Source organism: Microtus pennsylvanicus, chromosome 16, assembly GCF_037038515.1.
Source record: "Microtus pennsylvanicus isolate mMicPen1 chromosome 16, mMicPen1.hap1, whole genome shotgun sequence".
In the NCBI taxonomy this organism is placed as follows: Eukaryota; Metazoa; Chordata; class Mammalia; order Rodentia; family Cricetidae; genus Microtus; species Microtus pennsylvanicus.
In genome coordinates, this window is record NC_134594.1 from 49,781,764 (window position 1) to 49,800,723 (window position 18,960).

The following is an 18,960-nucleotide window of genomic DNA, read 5'->3' on the forward strand; positions in this document are numbered from 1 at the left end:
TCTGTTCTGCAATGGACAGTCCACTATGTACTCAAACTGGCAATTTCAGAATGTTGTGGTGCTGCAGACATGCAATCCAAGGTTTAGAGTGTTTAGGCAAGAAGACAAGAAGGGCAATGCCTTGTGGGGCTACAGACAGGGTTCAAATAGACTTCAATCAACATAGGAGACCTTGACTCAAAATTTCTTTTCATAAAGACTAGAAATGCCAATGTTCTAGAATTAATATACCTTTATGGCACAACAGGACTTAATGGGGTTGTGACACTGGCATGGTCTCTTGAGCAGCATTAAAAGGATGGTTTTTTAATGGAGGAATGGGTGTTTCTGCTGTTTGTAACACAGGGCTGTCGCCTTTGTTTTGGGAATGCAGCTGGTTAATCCTAGGGAACAAACATTTATATCTTATACTAATCTCTAACATGTGCAGTTACCATACCATTAACCTTTGGAGGATTTGGGATGCAACTCTCCCTTATATAAATTCTACTTTGTGACGTAATATTTTCTAAGAATTTATACCATCAATCCTAGTCTTATCACAGTAACAGTGGAGTGCTACTCTATAAAGGAACTACTGTTTACAAGCTCCACAGAATTAACTACAGATGGATAGTAAACCTAAATGTTAAATGTTCAAAGTACAAAACTTCTGGAAGATACTAGAGGGACCAGGGCTCTCCGACCTTGGCAAATCTGTGTTACACGGGGCTGATTTCATAAAGGATATTTCAAAGCACAGTCCCGCTCCCTGTGCTCTGCACAGATGCAGTCAGGAGAGTGCCAGTCGGCCCAAGAGATACAAAGAACATGCAGGACCACTCAGATCATGCTGGAGCACACTGGCTGATGCAGGACCAGGCAAGAATATAAAGAAATCTGCATCTGATCACTAACTACCACATAGCCAGGGGAAGATGAACCACACTGGCTCTTGTAGCTCAGCACCAGAGAATTTATACATAAAAATCGTAAGATTATTCAGGAATTCCATGGGTACGATTCAGATAAAACTCTGACAATTACTGCCCTAAGCTTCACTGAGCTCAAGAGTATATTGCTGAGCTTCAAGACCTGACAGCCAGCCATCCAGAACTGTAAAATGTGTCATTGCACAATTTAGCCACATGGTGGCAGCACGCGTCTACTATACTGTCGCCCGGCAAGAGACTCAAAGAAGTAGGAGTCTGAGAAGACTAAAAGAAATAGTGACTAGGCAAAAATGCTACATTCAGGGAACAAACACTATAGAAGTCCATAGGACAATGAGAGGAACTGCATCCCAGGAAGCCTGTAGCCAGGTGATAAGGCTAAAAGAGAGACTGTTCACTCAGGCCTTATCACCACCTAAGACTCTCTCCACTGAAAGTCTAAGCTATGATGAAGAGAGCCTGGACCTTACAGCCCTCTCCTACTTATCACTTTTTCCTGTTTCTGGTCTGCCTGGTCCCACAGAAAACAAGAAATGCTTCTGTTTGGTTTTAATTTTCTGATCACCCAGATGTTTTAAATGAGCAAAGCATTCTGAACTCTTAAGTCATCAGCTTCAGTCAAACATTTCTTCTCAGGTAATCCACATTTTAACAAAAGAAGCTAGGAGCAGGCATCCTGGCTTTTGTTAAGGGCAGAGGCAGCTTTTCTGCATTGCTACATGATCAGCTCGGACCGGGCTAATGGCTTTTGTGCCATTTCAAGTCCTTTGCAGTAATAAAAGTACATTTGAGGTACCATTTTTGTTCCAATTTTCTTCTCCATTGTTGTGATTAAACTCTATCCAAAAGCATCTTAGATAATGAGATTTATCTGGTTGATATCCCTAGATCACAGTCCATCCTTGTGGGAGCTTAGGGTGGAAACTCAAGCTAATAAATGAAGACAATACATGGGGAAACATTGCTTCCTACCTTTCTCGTTTGTCTAAGCTAGTTCTCTTCTGCAGGTCCACTTGCTTAGAGATATTGTCAACTCAGTGGAAGAGCCTTCCCACACTTTAAATCAATACAATTTCTCTCAGATGCAGCAATTAGATGTTCTCATCTATGCACACCCTCAACTGATGCTTCTTCAGATAACCCTAGGCAATGTCATGTGGACAGGTGAGGCTAATTAGGAAAAAGGCAATAATATACAAGGAGGTTTTAAAGATCGAAAGTAAATGTATTAATCACATCCAATCACTTAAACAGCCAAAGCCCAAACAGCAACTGGAAAACACAGAAATGTCAGGGAATGGAAAGAGGAAGGCCTCTAAGAACAATAAATAAAAAAAACTAAAACCAACTCTCCACAGAAACTTCTCAAACCAACGAAAACATAAGGAACTTTTAACATGAAATTTTCTAGATACAAAATTGTTGAAGGCCGATCATTTTCCAGAGGAACAATCAGATGATAATAAAACTAACAATATAGATTGCAGCACTCAAAAAATGAGACATAAAGACATAGCCTACAAATATAGACTATAATTTTATAAACAGAAATGGCAGGATTCTAATCAAAATCAAACTACCAGAAATCAATGACGATAACTCATCCAGTACACCACATTCTTTGGAGAGATTCACTTGAAGCCTTCTGAGGTTTTAATTTTGTAGAAGATATTGTGACTACTAAAAGGATATCATTCAGCCAGGCAATGGTGGCGCACGCCTTTAATCCCTGCACTCGCAGAGACAGGTGGTTCTCTGTGAGTTTGAGACCAGTCTGGTCTACAGAGCTAGTTCCAGGACAGGCCCCAAAGCCACAGAGAAGCCCTGTCTCGAAAAACCAAAAAATAAAAAATAAAAATAAAAAAAAATAAAAGGATATCATTCTATTATGATAAAGAATAGGATGTCTGTTAGGGTCACTTAGACAACATTTTGCTTACTATTGTTGTGTCCAGGTGGCATGCAACTATTGAGGAGGGGGCAGACCCCTAAAATCTATTAAACCAGAAGCAAAGTTGATTCCAGAAAAAAAGGAAAAAACCTCCATGGGGCACACAAAGCTTATCAGTTATATCTGATCACCACCTGAGATTGGATTTCTATATCAGTGGTGATGGGAGATTTACAAACTACCCTATTTATAGCAAGAAGCAAGCATTATGCATGAACAAAAGAATTTTTATAACCTTGAGGTAAAGCTCAGGTACTAATTGCTTTGTTTGTTGTTACCATTTCCAATAACAGGGGTTCTCAGTGAAACTAGGGTTTGCATTTAGCCTATTGTTTCTGTCTGCCACTTTCTGGTGTTCTTTATTGAAGTTCTGTAATCCCTTGATACTGACAGTTTTGCATGTCAAGACAGGGTATGGGACAATGCACAATAAAAAAGTCATGTACATCCCTTAATTTAAAAGTTAACTCGGCATTTCTAAAAACTGAAAAATGCAGCTGTTCTAGAATTATTATACTTTCATGGCACACAGGTTGTGAGCCTATAATGGCCCCTTGAGCACCATGTTAGAGGTCTTTGACTGAGAAGTGGGTCTTTTGGCTGGTTGTAAATCATGGTTGTCTCATTTGTTATAGGAATGTACCTTAATGGCTTATTAATCTTGGTGAACAAACATTTGCATCTCATGATACTAATATCTAACAGGCATGGTTAGCATACTACTTATCTTTGGGGAATTTGGGATGCAGCCCTCCCTTACTTAAATTCTCCTGTGTGACTTAATGTCTCCTAAGAACTGGTAAATCCTTATACCATTAATGCTACTATCAATTATGCTCTACTTCAATTTAGCAGTGGAGTGCTACTCTACACAGGAGAAACCATTTACACGCTCCACAAAATTAACGACAAATGGATCCTAAACATAAATGTTAAAAGTGAAGAACTTCTGAAGATACTGTGGTCTCTGAGTTTGGAAAATATGGTGATATCTCTCCACATGCGGCAAAATAAGCACTACAGCCACCACCATTTGCAGCTGCCAATGCTCTGCTCAGTGCAGACACAGCCCAGGCGGTGAAGTTATTCAGAGACTGCCATGGAGAGTTGCAAGGATCACTTAGGACTACTTACTTAGGATAAGGCAGGAACACACTAAACTCTTTGTCCACTGGCTCCCAACCAATCAGGGGAGGACTGAACAGATCAGCAGCACTCCTCAGCAGGCTAGTTTATGGACAGTGGCCCCTGACCCGCCAAGCACAGCCACTCCAAACTCCCAGCACTAGGGAGGCAGAGGCAGGCGGATCTGAGTTCGAGTCCAGCCTGGTCTACAAGAGCTACTTCCAGGACAGGATCCAAAACCACAGGGAAACCCTGTCTCGAAAAACCAAAAAATAAAAATAAAAACCGTGGGAAGAGCAGCCACGTGCATGAAGCCCAGCAACTCCTCCCACCTGGGGACATTGGCCCCTTACTCACCTTGGCCCATCACTCCTCCAATCTGTGGAGAGCAACCACTCATTCACCATGGTACAGCTGACAAACTCTCTCCCCACAAGGGAACCCAAGACACAGTGCACAAGAGAGACTGTGATTTCTTCAGGAAGCGATAAACCGGGAGTCCTTGCTCCCTGAAGAACCCTCCCATTTGACTGGTGGAGGCTCTGATTGGTTAGTGAGGTCTGAGTGTCAGAATCAGGTGAGCAGAAGGTCCCAGCAATGGCTGCTAATCAGACCTATCCCAGATTGACTGTAGAACTAAGTCAAATTCAACAGCAAGTCTCTTGCTAATGTAAATCAATGGGTTGGGTTTTAAAAGGAAGTATACAAATTCAGAAAGGGGCTAATCAGACAATGTTGCACAAGAGAAACATTGGGTAAACCAAGAACATTTTAAACAAAGTCCACAGTGGTGTTGGAACTGATAACCATAGTTTTCACCCTTCTGTGAAAAGTCTTGGGTTCTGAGGACCCAGACCAGCAATGGAAGAGGTTGCTCAGCTTCCATGTAAAATGTTAGTCACTGAGTGCTGTAATCTAACACATGGAGTTGCATTCAATTGTCTGTTTCTCAAACATCTCAGCTGACTTAACTTTATCAATCAGGATTGTACATATCTGCATAGATCTGCTCATTGGAAACTGAATACTCAGTCGTTCAAGCTCCCCTCCCTAAATTGCACACCCACGAATTCTGTCTGTCTTCACTCACATGGAAGGAATTAATACATGCAGGGAAATTATAGAGAAAGTCACTCATCATGCCCCATCAGTCAGTCCTTCTTTAAAATGAAGACCCCTGCAGCTCACTGCCTTCAAGTTCAGTCTGTGACCTGGCTATTATCTGTTTTCTCAGAGCAGTGTTCCTCCGCTTCTGGTCTGAGTGGAGAAGACAGGCTCCATAAACAAATCCTTTCTCTGTTCTGCAATGGACAGTCCACTATGTACTCAAACTGGCAATTTCAGAATGCTGTGGTGCTGCAGACATGCAATCCAAGGTTTAGAGTGTTTAGGCAGGAAGACAAGAAGGGCAATGCCTTGTGGGGCTACAGACAGGGTTCAAATAGACTTCAATCAACATAGGAGACCTTGACTCAAAATTTCTTTTCATAAAGACTAGAAATGCCAATGTTCTAGAATTAATATACCTTTATGGCACAACAGGACTTAATGGGGTTGTGACACTGGCATGGTCTCTTGAGCAGCATTAAAAGGATGGAGGAATGGGTGTTTCTGCTGTTTGTAAAACAGGGCTGTCGCCTTTGTTTTGGGAATGCAGCTGGTTAATCCTAGGGAACAAACATTTATGTCTTATACTAATCTCTAACGTGCAGTTAGCATACCATTAACCTTTGGAGGATTTGGGATGCAACTCTCCCTTATATAAATTCTACTTTGTGACGTAATATTTTCTAAGAATTTATACCATCGATCCTAGTCTTATCACAGTAACAGTGGAGTGCTACTCTATAAAGGAACTACTGTTTACAAGCTCCACAGAATTAACTACAGATGGATAGTAAACCTAAATGTTAAATGTTCAAAGTGCAAAACTTCTGGAAGATACTAGAGGGACCAGGGCTCTCCGACCTTGGCAAATCTGTGTTCCATGGGGCTGATTTCATAAAGGATATTTCAAAGCACAGTCCCACTCCCTGTGCTCTGCACAGATGCAGTCAGGAGAGTGCCAGTCGGCCCAAGAGATACAAAGAACATGCAGGACCACTCAGATCATGCTGGAGCACACTGGATGATGCAGGACCAGGCAAGAATATAAAGAAATCTGCATCTGATCACTAACTACCACATAGCCAGGGGAAGATGAACCACACTGGCTCTCATAGCTCAGCACCAGAGAACTTATACAGAAAAATCGTAAGATTATTCAGGAATTCCATGGGTACGACTCAGATAAAACTCTGACAATTACTGCCCTAAGCTTCACTGAGCTCAAGAGTATATTGCTGAGCTTCAAGACCTGACAGCCAGCCTTCCAGAACTGTAAAATGTGTCGTTGCACTATTTAGCCACATGGTGGCAGCACGCGTCTACTATACTGTCGCCCGGCAAGAGACTCATAAAGAAGTAGGAGTCTGAGAAGACTAAAAGAAATAGTGACTAGGCAAAAATGCTACATTCAGGGAACAAACACTATAGAAGTCCATAGGACAATGAGAGGAACTGCATCCCAGGAAGCCTGTAGCCAGGTGATAAGGCTAAAAGAGAGACTGTTCACTCAGGCCTTATCACCACCTAAGACTCTCTCCACTGAAAGTCTAAGCTATGATGAAGAGAGCCTGGACCTTACAGCCCTCTCCTACTTATCACTTTTTCCTGTTTCTGGTCTGCCTGGTCCCACAGAAAACAAGAAATGCTTCTGTTTGGTTTTAATTTTCTGATCACCCAGATGTTTTAAATGAGCAAAGCATTCTGAACTCTTAAGTCATCAGCTTCAGTCAAACATTTCTTCTCAGGTAATCCACATTTTAACAAAAGAAGCTAGGAGCAGGCATCCTGGCTTTTGTTAAGAGCAGAGGCAGCTTGTCCGCAGAGCTATGTGATCAGCTCGGACCGGGCTAATGGCTTTTGTGCCATATCGAAATATGGGCCCACAATCCACTCTCTCTTATTAATTTTAATAAACCCTGTGCTTCTGCAACAAGACAGATATGTCGCGCCTGACTTGGGCAAAGTCCTCATTTACCCAAATTTTCCCGTCATTGGAGCAGGCATCTTTTATGCAAGCCCCTGTCTTAGGCATCTGGGGAGAAGCCTCACACCCGTCATTGACTGCCGACCTCTGTAAAGAGATTAGTGGAGATAAATAAACTTTTAAGGCCCTGTGTATCAGCCATTACTTGTTAGGATGCATCATAATGCTTTATGTATAATTATGCTCCCAAAGACTATATTCTCCTATCTTAAAGGAGAGTAGAATCACCTGAGTTGAAAATGTTTCCTCCGCTGGTACAGAACATCATTCAGAGTTTACTTTCTCAGCATGCGTATCAACTCAACATTCATGGTCAATCTCTCTTTCAGCCAAATCTCAACCGCAGCAACTCACAATCATGATTTTTCCACATCATCAGTCAATACCGTTCTTTAGTTTTCTAATACCGTAACTTCATGTTTAGCCGGTCAAAACCAGCTCTCCCAATTTTCATAATTTCATGTTTGGCAGGTCAAAACCAGCTTTCCCAATTATTGATAATTTCATATTTAGCCGGTCAATACCAGCTCTCCTAATTCGTAATTGCATGTTTAGCCGGTCAGTACCAGCTCTCCAATTATTCATAATTTCATAATTTTCTTTACCATAACTTTATATGAAATTAAAATGACTGGAAACATTCAAAAATTGCTCAAATATAATATGCTTAACCATTGGAGAAATGCAAATCAAAACAACTCTGAGACTCTTATCTCTGTAACGTGACAAAGATCAAAAACTCACAACTTATGTTTAAAGGAAACTCCTCCACTGCTGTTTAATTCTCACAAAATTAGGCAACAAACCATTTTAAAACTCAGCTATCTCTTCTGGGCCTATATACAAAAGATGCTCAACCATACAACAAGGACATGTGCTTAACCATGTTCATAGCAGAATTACTTTATCATACACAGAATCTGAAAACAACTCAAATGAATCTCCTCTACATATATCATGAACGAGATACTCATAAATATTATAAATATTTGAGTAACTCTAATCACACGAGTTGAAAAACTTGTATAACAAGAACTTTGAATCTCTGAAGGAAGAAATTTAAGCCAACAGAAAATTGAAAGATTTCCTATTCTCTTGTAAAGATAGCACCAATCATAGCAAAATTGACCATGTTATTGAAAGCAATCTACAGATCTAATGCAAATGCCCATTAAACTTGTAACAAAATTCTTCACGGATGTTGAAAAAACAATCCTTAGCCTTGTGAGAAAAGACAAAAACTCAGGCTAGCCTGAAAAACCTTAAAATCCTGTACAATCAAGGAACTTCTGAATGCATCACAATCTCTGACTTTAAACTTTACTAGAGGCACAGTACTAAAATCAATCCACCTTGGATACAAATTCACTTGCCTACAAACAGCAGACTATTAACAAAAAGGCAAAATTGTGAAATGAAAAAGCATTTTAACCTGCTTACCTCAGAGGCTACTTTAATTTAAATCTGGCTTTTTCTTTCAGTTGAAGCTGCACTGCAGAGCAGGGAGTAGAACACGGGCTCTCTGTCTGTTAGACTGCCTTCCTGAGCTCTGGCTGGCAGATTTTTTACTAGGTGCAGGGCTCAAGTCACATCCGCATCTAGCAGTCAGGTAGGCCCTGAATTAGCATCTCTATAAGACACCTTCCAAATTACAAAAGAAAGGAAGCACCAAACCTCTGAACTCTTAAGTCATCAGCTTCAGTCAAACATTTCTTCTCAGGTAATCCACATTTTAACAAAAGAAGCTAGGAGCAGGCATCCTGGCTTTTGTTCAGGGCAGAGACAGCTTGTCTGCAGAGCTACGTGATCAGCTCGGATGGGACTAATGGCTTTTGTGCCATATCGAAATATGGGGCCACACTGAAAGAACCTGTAAACTTCCTACTACTGGGGCTCATTATTGCCACCCAGAGTCCATCAATAGCTAGGACCACCTAGCTGGGATTCAAGACAATAGCAGTGACCAAAATTCCATCATGGTAGTTAGTGTTACCTCTTCAGAGGAAGGTGGGATAAGAACTGGAGGTAGAAATCAACTATACAATTTAGGGAAGAGGCGGCTGGAGAGATGGCTCAGTGGTTAAGAGCATTGTGTGCTCTTCCAAAGGACCCGAGTTCGAGTCCTGGCAACCCCATGGTGGCTCACAACCATCTGTCATGGGGTCTGGTGCCCTCTTCAGGGCACCAGAATATTGTATATAATAAATAAATAATAAATAATAAATATTTGTTTATATTTATATGTATATGTATATAAAATAATATAATAAATAATAAATAAATAATATTTATATTTATTTGTGTTTATATGTATATAAAAATAATATAATAAATATTTATATGTATATAATAAATAAATAAATATTTAAAAAAACCAATTTAGGGAAGAAGAAAAACAACTCTCATGGCTCTTTATTGGCTCCCTATTTGCTCACAATCTACTACCCACTGGTGTTCTTGATTGTTAGGCTTGCCCAGAATCCCTCAATAGCTAGAATTGCCCAGCTGAGCCTCAAGCAGTTCCCCAACTAGATGAGCAGAAATCAAATGACTAAGCCAGCACAGCCCTTCCCAGCTCTACCATTCCACCCTAGGGGAACACAGGGTTCTGGTCTGGAATATTGGCATTTTAGTAAAAACTCTTCCAGTCTCTGAGAGCACTTCCTGTTCTTTTCCAAAATATGGTGTTACTTGTATGTGTTCCATTACAGAGTCACTGACCAGTGTAATAAACCGTTTCCCTTATAGCTCAGATATTCTGAAGCCAAACCTAGGTCACAGGCAAACAGCAACCCTTGATAAAGCAAAATTCATCATTTTTCTAATTTCTGGAAAGCTTAGAGGCAAGAAAGTGGTGACATAAATGATGTAATTAAAGTCTAGAAGTGTTTTACCCTAAAAGCATCAACTGCAAGCAATTTCTAAGTCTGTTTTGCCTCTGTCCATGACAAGAACCAACTTGTTCCAAAATTCTATAAAATGATTTTTCATGTTAAACTCTGCTGTTTCTGGGAATGCTAAAAGCTAGAACTCTTCACATATGTGGGAAAAGTTATATTTGGACCTTTCAGTTCTGTACCAGAAAAAAGAGACATTTTTAAAGAACTTTGCCACTGTGGCTTATTTTAAAAAAAAAAAAGGCTTTCTAACTTTAAACATGTTTAAAAGGCCTTCTTTCCCTATACATGTGTTTAAAAGTTCAAGGCTTTTTTCATTGAAAAAAAAAATCAAAGTTCAATGTGTGTTTAAACAGTATTATGAAATGGCCTGTATTCCTCTTTATAGATTATTTTTCTTAGTCATCTCATTTTAAAATATATGAGTTTTACATTAGGAATTTTCATTTATCGTTTTTCTTTTTCCTTTTTGCTGGGTTGGAACTTGGAGCCACTCAAATGCAAGTCAGGTGTTTATTAACTGAGCTACTCCCAAATTCAAGATTGAACCTTTTTGTTTTGTTGGGGTTTTTTTTGTTGTTGTTGTTTTGTCTGTTTGGATTTTTTGTTATTATTTTTTTTGAGGTGGAGTATCTCTCTGTAACCCTGGCTGTACTAGAACTCACTCTGTAGACCAGGCTAGCCTCAAACTCACAGAGATCTCCCTGCCTCTGCCTCATGAGTGAAGGTTGTAATTTTTTAAAGATAATGAAAAATATGGCTATTTGTTTTTTATCCCTGTACCAAAATACCTCCAGGAACCTAAAATGACTAAAGGTTTTAGAGATCCATGATCAGATGGCTTTACAGTATGGGCCTCAGACAAGACAAAAAAGTAGTGGGTGAAGCACATAGCAGAGAAGGCTGCTTACTCAGCCAACAGACAGTAGTAACTGAGAGCTAAGAAGCCAGAGCAAGGCATCACTTCACAGAAATACCCCCACGAGGGGCTGGAGAGATGGCTCAGTGGTTAAGAGCATTGCCTGCTCTTCCAGAGGACCTGAGTTCGAGTCCTGGCAACCACATGGTGGCTCACAACCATCTGTCATGGGGTCTGGTGCCCTCTTCAGGGCACCAGAATATTGTATATAATAAATAAATAATAATAAATAATAAATATTTATTTAATTTATATGTATATGTATATAAAATAATATAATAATAAATAAATAATATTTATATTTATTTGTGTTTATATGTATATAAAAATAATATAATAAATAATAAATATTTATATGTATATAATAAATAATAAATAAATAAATATTTTAAAAAAAGAAATACCCCCACGAAGCTCCATCTCCCAACAGCCAACCAAACTGTTGTCCCATCAACCAGCTACTCCAGTGATGAGGTTGGAGGCTCTGGCATGTTCCTGCCTCTCCAAACCCCATGTGTTAACAAGCAAGCAGATAGCCTTCGGGTGTGACAACGCTTAATTTAAACCCTTACACCATGCTTCTAAGTACTAAAAACTTACGATTAAATCATGATGTTTGGTACCTAACTTTAAATACCTACAAAAGCATTTATGATGTCTTTCTTTAAACATCTGTGAAGCTGCACTACGTAAACATGCACAAGAGAGACAGGCTGAAACCCAAGCCAGCAGATTATAAACCACAACTTCCCAAAGTTTGTGTCCATTAGACAACACAGATGTCCTTGTAGCCTGTCTGTCAAAAATAAAGGTCCAAAATAAAGTTCAGTATGATATCTACTAACAATGTTAATACGTAAAGAGTATTTACTTTTGAATAACGTTGTTACACTAAACCAGGACTTTAAATTCTCAGTACTATAAATATATAGCCCAAAGAACCATGTTATAGTTGCCTGTGAATCTTAGGATTCTGCCTTCCAATGATCAATCACCAAAATCCCCATTTCTAGATGTGACAACTAAAAGCTGAGTCCAGATATAGCTCTATGTCTCCTAGGACTTAAATAAAATCACTGCTGCTTTAGAAACCATGAGTTAACTTAAATGAAATTCTAAAAGTTGATCTAAGCGATTTTATGAAGACTTTAGATATATTAGTCAATATTACTAATAAATCCAAATCTTATAAATGGAGTCAATACCAATAGGGAATGTAAACATTCTAAAGAAGGAAAAAATTCAAAGCATAATAACAAGGACATGAATGCTGCTATCACATGATACTCATAATGTTTTCAATCTCGAAGCCTTCGGGTCCACGAAAGAAACCAACACCGCTAAAAGTCCACTATTTCAGGATGAAATCAGTGACGGCTTACGGCAAGTTGTCTAAAGGACAATTTCTGTCTTTGTGACACACACCCAGTTAATGTTAAACTAAAACAAACTCAGGTAGTAAGTGAACTAGGACAAAATATGCTTAAGACAGTCTAAAATTGTATAAAGACAGTTCACTAATATGTCTAAGTTTCTTTCTCATTTCTCTTCAAAGGAAATCTGTCATAAAAATACACACATTTTATCAAACACACTACACACTACACCAACACATACACACACGATACAAACACACTACACACACCATACTACACCAAACACATATACATACACACATCATACACACACTACACCACACACATACACACACCAAACACATCGCACACACTACACCACACACATACATTTCTACACAATACACATCACACTAAACCACATACATATAAACATCACACACTCCACACTATACCACACTACATCACACGTACCACACACATACATATACACACCATCCACACCACACACACTACACCACACACACATACCTACACACATCACAATACACCACACACACATACACACACATGAGACACACCATACTACACCACACATACCACACTAAACCACACACACCATACACACACACATCACAATACACCACACACACATACACACACATGCACACACACACTAAACCACACACACATATACACTACACACTACACCACACACACACACATCACACACACACACTACACCACACACACACCACACACACACATCACAATACACCACACACACCACACACACACATCACAATACACCACACACATACACATCACACACACACACTACACCACACACATACACACACCACACACATCACACATACACTACACCACACACATACACACACCACACACATCACACACACATCACACACACATCACACACCACACACATACATACACACCATCCACACACACACACCTACACACTACACCAAACACATACACACCACACACATCACACACCACACACACATCACACACACACCACACACATACACACACCACACACATCACACATACATTACACCACACACATACACACACCACACACATCACACACACACCACACATACATACACACACCACACACATACATACACACCATCCACACACACACCTACACACTACACCACACACATACGCACCACATACATCACACACCACACACACATCACACATACACTACACCACACACATACACACACCACACACATCACACATACACTACACCACACACATACACACACCACACACATCACACACACACCACACATACATACACACACCACACACATACATATATACAACTAAACCACATACATACACACATCACACACTCCACACTATACCACACTACATCACATGTACCACACATACATATACACACCATCCACATCACACACATCTACACACTACACCACACACACATACCTACACACATCACAATACACCACACACACATACATACACATGACACACACCATACTACACCACACGTACCACACTAAACCACACACACATACACACACCACACACACACACATCACAATACACCACACACACATACATACACATGACACACACCATACTACACCACACATACCACACTAAACCACACACACCATACACACACATGCACACACTATAAAGAATCTTAAAGCAGTTAGACATGGGCATGGGCATAGTGGCACACACCTTTAATCTCAGCACTTGAGAGGCAGAGGCAGGCAGATCTCTTTGAGTTCAAGGCCAGCCTTGTCAACATAGAGAATTTCAGAACAGTCAAGGATACATTGAAATCGTGTCTCAAAAGTACAAAAGAAAAAAAAACATCAGCAGCAAGTAGTTAGTTTAACCAATCCAGAGAATAAAGAAATTTTATGGAAAAATAAAGTAAAAATGAACACTGCCTAACTAAGGTTTTCATTAATCTTAAACATAGCCCAATTTCTTGCTATTTTTAGAAGAATTATTTACGTGTGTGAGTGCTTCTATTTGCATGTGTGCCTGCACGAAAGAAGAGGGCACCCGTTCCCACTACAGATGGTTGTGAGCCACCATGTGGTGGCCGGGACTCGAACCCAGGACCCCTGGAAGAGCAGCCAGTGCTCTTAACTGCTGACCACTCCTCTAGCCCCAACTCCTTGTCATTTTAAGGCTAGAGATACTGTTCTATTTCTCCTTAAACCATACACCAAACAAAAAATAGCAAGTGAAACCAAAATTTTAAATCACAAAGATAACCACAGCTCCTCAAGAATGGCCTGGGTGCCAAGAATGTAGGATCCAAAAATTGTGTATACAAAAGTCAAATCTATACTTTTTTTTTCAAAAACAATGGATCATGTCAAAGCTTGAAAACATCACTTTCTTTGCACATGAAAAACATGTACGTTAATAAGACCTAACAGGAGATGTAAATATCTGGGTAGGGAAGGTCTACAATCACAGAACTTAGGAGGCGGAGGCAAGTGAATGCATCAAGTCCGAGCCAACGTGGGCCACACAGTAAGACCCTATCTCTGAAGAAAAACCAACTAACCAACAAGTGACCAGAGTAATCCCTGTAGCATTCTATAGCCATCTTCCAAGGTTTCAAAGATCACTTTCAGACTGTTTAACTTCAGCATGATGCAGAATGATAACAACAGCAAACATTTGGTTTCTGATGGTAATGACAACCTCTGAATTACTTTTATTTATTTATTTTACAGCCCGACTGCAGTTTCCCCTCCTTCCTCTCCTCTCATTCCCTCCCCCTCACCTCTGTGCCCCCAGTCTACTGTTTCTGCTGCATTACTTTTTAAGTTGTCTTTCCTATCCTTGTGAGCAAAATAAAAAATACAACACACAGATCTCACTCATTGTTTCTTTCCCTTAGCCTTTTCCTCAACTGTTAGATTTCCCCAAACACAGATGGAAATGTCCAGTATGAAGGAAGAAATGGAATGTTTTCACATTCGGTATTTAACTGGTAGCGATCCATTTTCATGATTCCATGCTGGGCTTAAACTTGCTATGCACAGTTTTTTTTTGTTAGAATTTATTTATTATGTATACAGTGTTTTTCCTACATATATGCTGCAAACCAGAAGAGGGCACCAGATCTCATTACAGATGGTTGTGAGCCACCATGTGGTTGCTGGGAATTGAACTCAGGACCTCTGGAAGAGCAATCAGTACTCTTAACCTCTGAGCCATCCCTCCAGCCCCTATACACAGTTTCTTATGTTTGTTTTTCTGGCTATTTTAGACAAATTTCTAAAATGAATTTATGAGTTCAAGCACTAAGACCTTTGAGAGAGTTACAAAAAATTGCATACTGCTTTTCAAAGCTAATAAATTGTACACTTTTATCTCTTTTGATCACTGCATCCTCAAAAACATTGGACATTTTTAGTGTTATAGTATTTGTGTTCTAATAAATAAAGTTTTACTGGAGATCAGAAGGCAAAGCAGCCACCCTAGTCAGCCCTACAGGCCAGGGAGTGGTGGCACATACCTTTAATCCCAGGACTCAGAAGACAGAGTTAGATGGATCTCTTTGAGTTCAAGGCTACCCTGGGCTACACAAAATCAATCCACAAACAGATCCAGGTGGTGATGGTTCACACCTTTAATCCCAGCTTTTGGGAATCACACACCTTTAATGGAGAGAGGTGAAGACAGGAGCAATATGACTGGGCAGAGAGTAGAATATTTTTTGTTCGTCTGAGAGTTGGTAGAGATAAGATCTCTCTAGTTGCTTGACTGCTTTGCTTTTCTGATCTTCAACTTGAACCCAATATCTATCTCTAGGTTTTTATTATTCGTGCAACAGAAATTTCTCTTCCTAAAAGAAAATCAATTTAAGCACCAAAAGGAAGACCGAAGGACTGTTGGGGGATATCAGGAACAAAGCCCGTGTCTCACCCATACTAAACAAATACTCTACACTGAGTCACAGTCTCAGTACTCAAATGTTTCATCACGAGTTTACACATTTTAAAGGTGACTGCATTTGTCTGTGCTTCAACTGTACGAACTTTTAGTCACTTTTCCAGGATCCCCTAATATTAAGTTGCTATACCTCAACATAAAACTGCTGCTTGACATCCAGAAATTTAGTGTTTATACAGTCCAAAAAACCTTACTTACTGTAACTTTCCCACTATTTTTATTATTGGAAAATTCTTTTCCATTTTGACATAGCTATTGATATAGTTTCAGTGCCTTTGTTAAAGATACTACACATTTCAGACATAGACCTCAGGGAAATAGAGTTGGAACTGACCTGCAAGCCTCCTTCCCAAGGACTAGCTCTAGTAGTACCTGAAGATGCTATGCAAACTGCCAAAGGAAAAGAGAAATCAACATTCCTACCCAGCTATAAAACTTAGGAACCTCAGTGATACACGTGCTTGCACAACCGTGTTGAGCCTTTCACTGTGCTGGTGCTCTGACATGGGGATCAGACAAAAACTATCAGGATCAGTTTTCAGGAAACTGGAGACAGGCAGATGTCTGTGAGTTCAAGGCCAGCCTGGTTTACGTAGTGAGTACCAAGACAGCCGAAGCTATGTAATGAGACCTTATCTCTCAACGATGTTTTCTTCATTTTACTGGCACACATACAGGTTTCTTTTAGTCTTTAAAACCAAATCTCACTTCTAAGACAAAGTGTGAGGTAGTCCCTTCTACTGCTAAATTATATAGAAGACAATTTTAATTATGTTGTCCTGTAGACAGAGCAAGGGTACCATTTGCTAAAAGTAATGGAGAAACTCGGGCACTTTGAGGACTCCTCAGAATAGCTACCTTATTTCCTTTGGAGGGAAACTGTAAAAGAGAAAGCATCAACTGAGGCCTGTTAGAAATCAGTAACCCTGGCATGCATGCTGCTTAGGTTTCATCAACTGTGACATCGAGAAAATGACTTTAGAATATAAGTTTATGCTGAAATAAGAAAACCACCTAGTTCAGAGATCAGTTTCCTCCCTCTTGTTGTTATGGCTACATGGAATGCACTTTTGCATTACGAAAGATGTCTGAGAGGTAGCATAACTACCAACCACCCGTCCCTTCCTAAAAACTAATAAATATTGCAGAAACTCAAGAATGACCCAACATATTACCAAGTGGTCCTTCTGAGTTGTTGTGCCAGGATTACTAATTTCTAATAGGCCTCTGCTGTCGCTTCCCTCGACCCTAGTTATCCTCTTCAGGGAGAAGGCAGGTGAGATTCATCTTGATTCACCCCGTTGTCGACCAAATGTGGAAAATTCTTTAAGCACGGCTACTTTTCCATTTTGTCTACACACTGAAATCATCTGGGGAACTTTCAAAACCTTAACGCCCAAGTCACACCCCAACCATGCACATCATAATATCTAAGGGGTGGGTGGGGCCAGTCACCTATACTTTAAAAAGTGTCCAGTATGGTCCAAGATGAAGCCAAGGTTGATACGTGCTATGCTGGATCGCCCCTCTTGATTTCGAGTGACTTCTGCCATAAGTGAAATCAGAAAAGCCAACCTGGAGCAAGTCAGAACCACAGCCATGCACAGAAGGTACAGTGGGATCCCAAACAGGGGGATGGTACAAGTGCTGCGCTGAGCTCCACCAAGGGTTACCCCGCGCCTCACTGGAGGACCATGCTTTCAAACAGCTTGCCCTTCCAGCAAAAATAAGTCGGCTAATTTTAAAGGTACCATTTGTCTCTACTCATTAGAATTTTCTTCAAAAAAAAAAGGCAAATCTCTTGAGAAGGACAGAACATGTGTGCACCCTGGCCCAACACGAACAAAGGAGCTCTAAACCCCTGGCTGCCTAGAAAGCACCTGCCAACCTCTAGGCGGGGAAGCGCCCAGCCCACAGTCATTGCACCTGCCAAGCCTTGCCTGCCCCTCCTACCTTCCAGCAGCTCGTCCAACCTGGTGATCCTCCGACTGCCGTCTATGGTGTAGATTGTGCGGACGCCCTGAGGCAGGTTCACATTGTCAGACAGCGAGCAGGTCAGCTCTGTGAGAAGCGAATCAAAGGAACTGAAGCTATCATTGGAGGTGGCAAAGACCAGGCCATTGAAGTAGCAGTCCCCATTCCGGTAGAAGCGTGCCTTCTTGGCCTTCTTCTCAAAGCTTTAGGCCTGCAAAGTCCGCGTGCGGTAGAAGCTGCAGTGTGCACTGTGCGCCGGGCTGGGGATGAGCCCATTGCAATTGGGGCCAGAGATGCTGCTGCCCCCGGAGGAGCTCCCAGCCCCTCTCCACAACCGTGGCCACAGCCTTTTGTCCCGTTCTTCAAAATGCTCCAGCTCAATGCTCCTGGTGCTGGCCGTCGCGGCTGCTCAGAGAAAGCTCTCCACAAATAAATAAATTAATGAAGGAACGTCCCCACAGCCCCAGCCGCAGCGTGCCGTGATCTGGGCGCTCTGGCCTTAAAGCATTGGGACACCTGGCTCGAGCACGAGGGCCTTGCTCGCAGGTGGGCCCCGTTCAGCCCTAGTGATGCCCCACCTCTAGCCACGCCCTAAGTACACCTTTATGGCACAACAGGACTTAATGGGGTTTTGACACTGGCATGATATGCTCCTCCCTCTGGGCCTCTCCGCTGCCGCCCCGCGCCCTCCCTCAGCACCGTGTGACCCTGTTCACCCTC

The 18,960-nt window shown here is 40.9% G+C and overlaps 1 long non-coding RNA gene across 7 annotated transcripts in view; it reads right to left on the minus strand.

Annotated features, from left to right (window-relative positions):
• Window positions 1–18,960, minus strand: part of LOC142836403 (uncharacterized) — a 151,128-nt gene that overhangs the window by 113,518 nt on the left and 18,650 nt on the right. Inside the window, exon 1 of one of the 7 annotated variants that reach the window (XR_012908078.1) lies at window positions 18,220–18,848. The exons of 5 other annotated variants lie outside the window; for them this stretch is intronic. This is a non-coding gene — a long non-coding RNA (uncharacterized LOC142836403). Of the gene's footprint in view, window positions 1–18,219; window positions 18,849–18,960 lie in introns of those variants that run through there. One more of the 7 variants, XR_012908079.1, reaches the window with a different exon arrangement.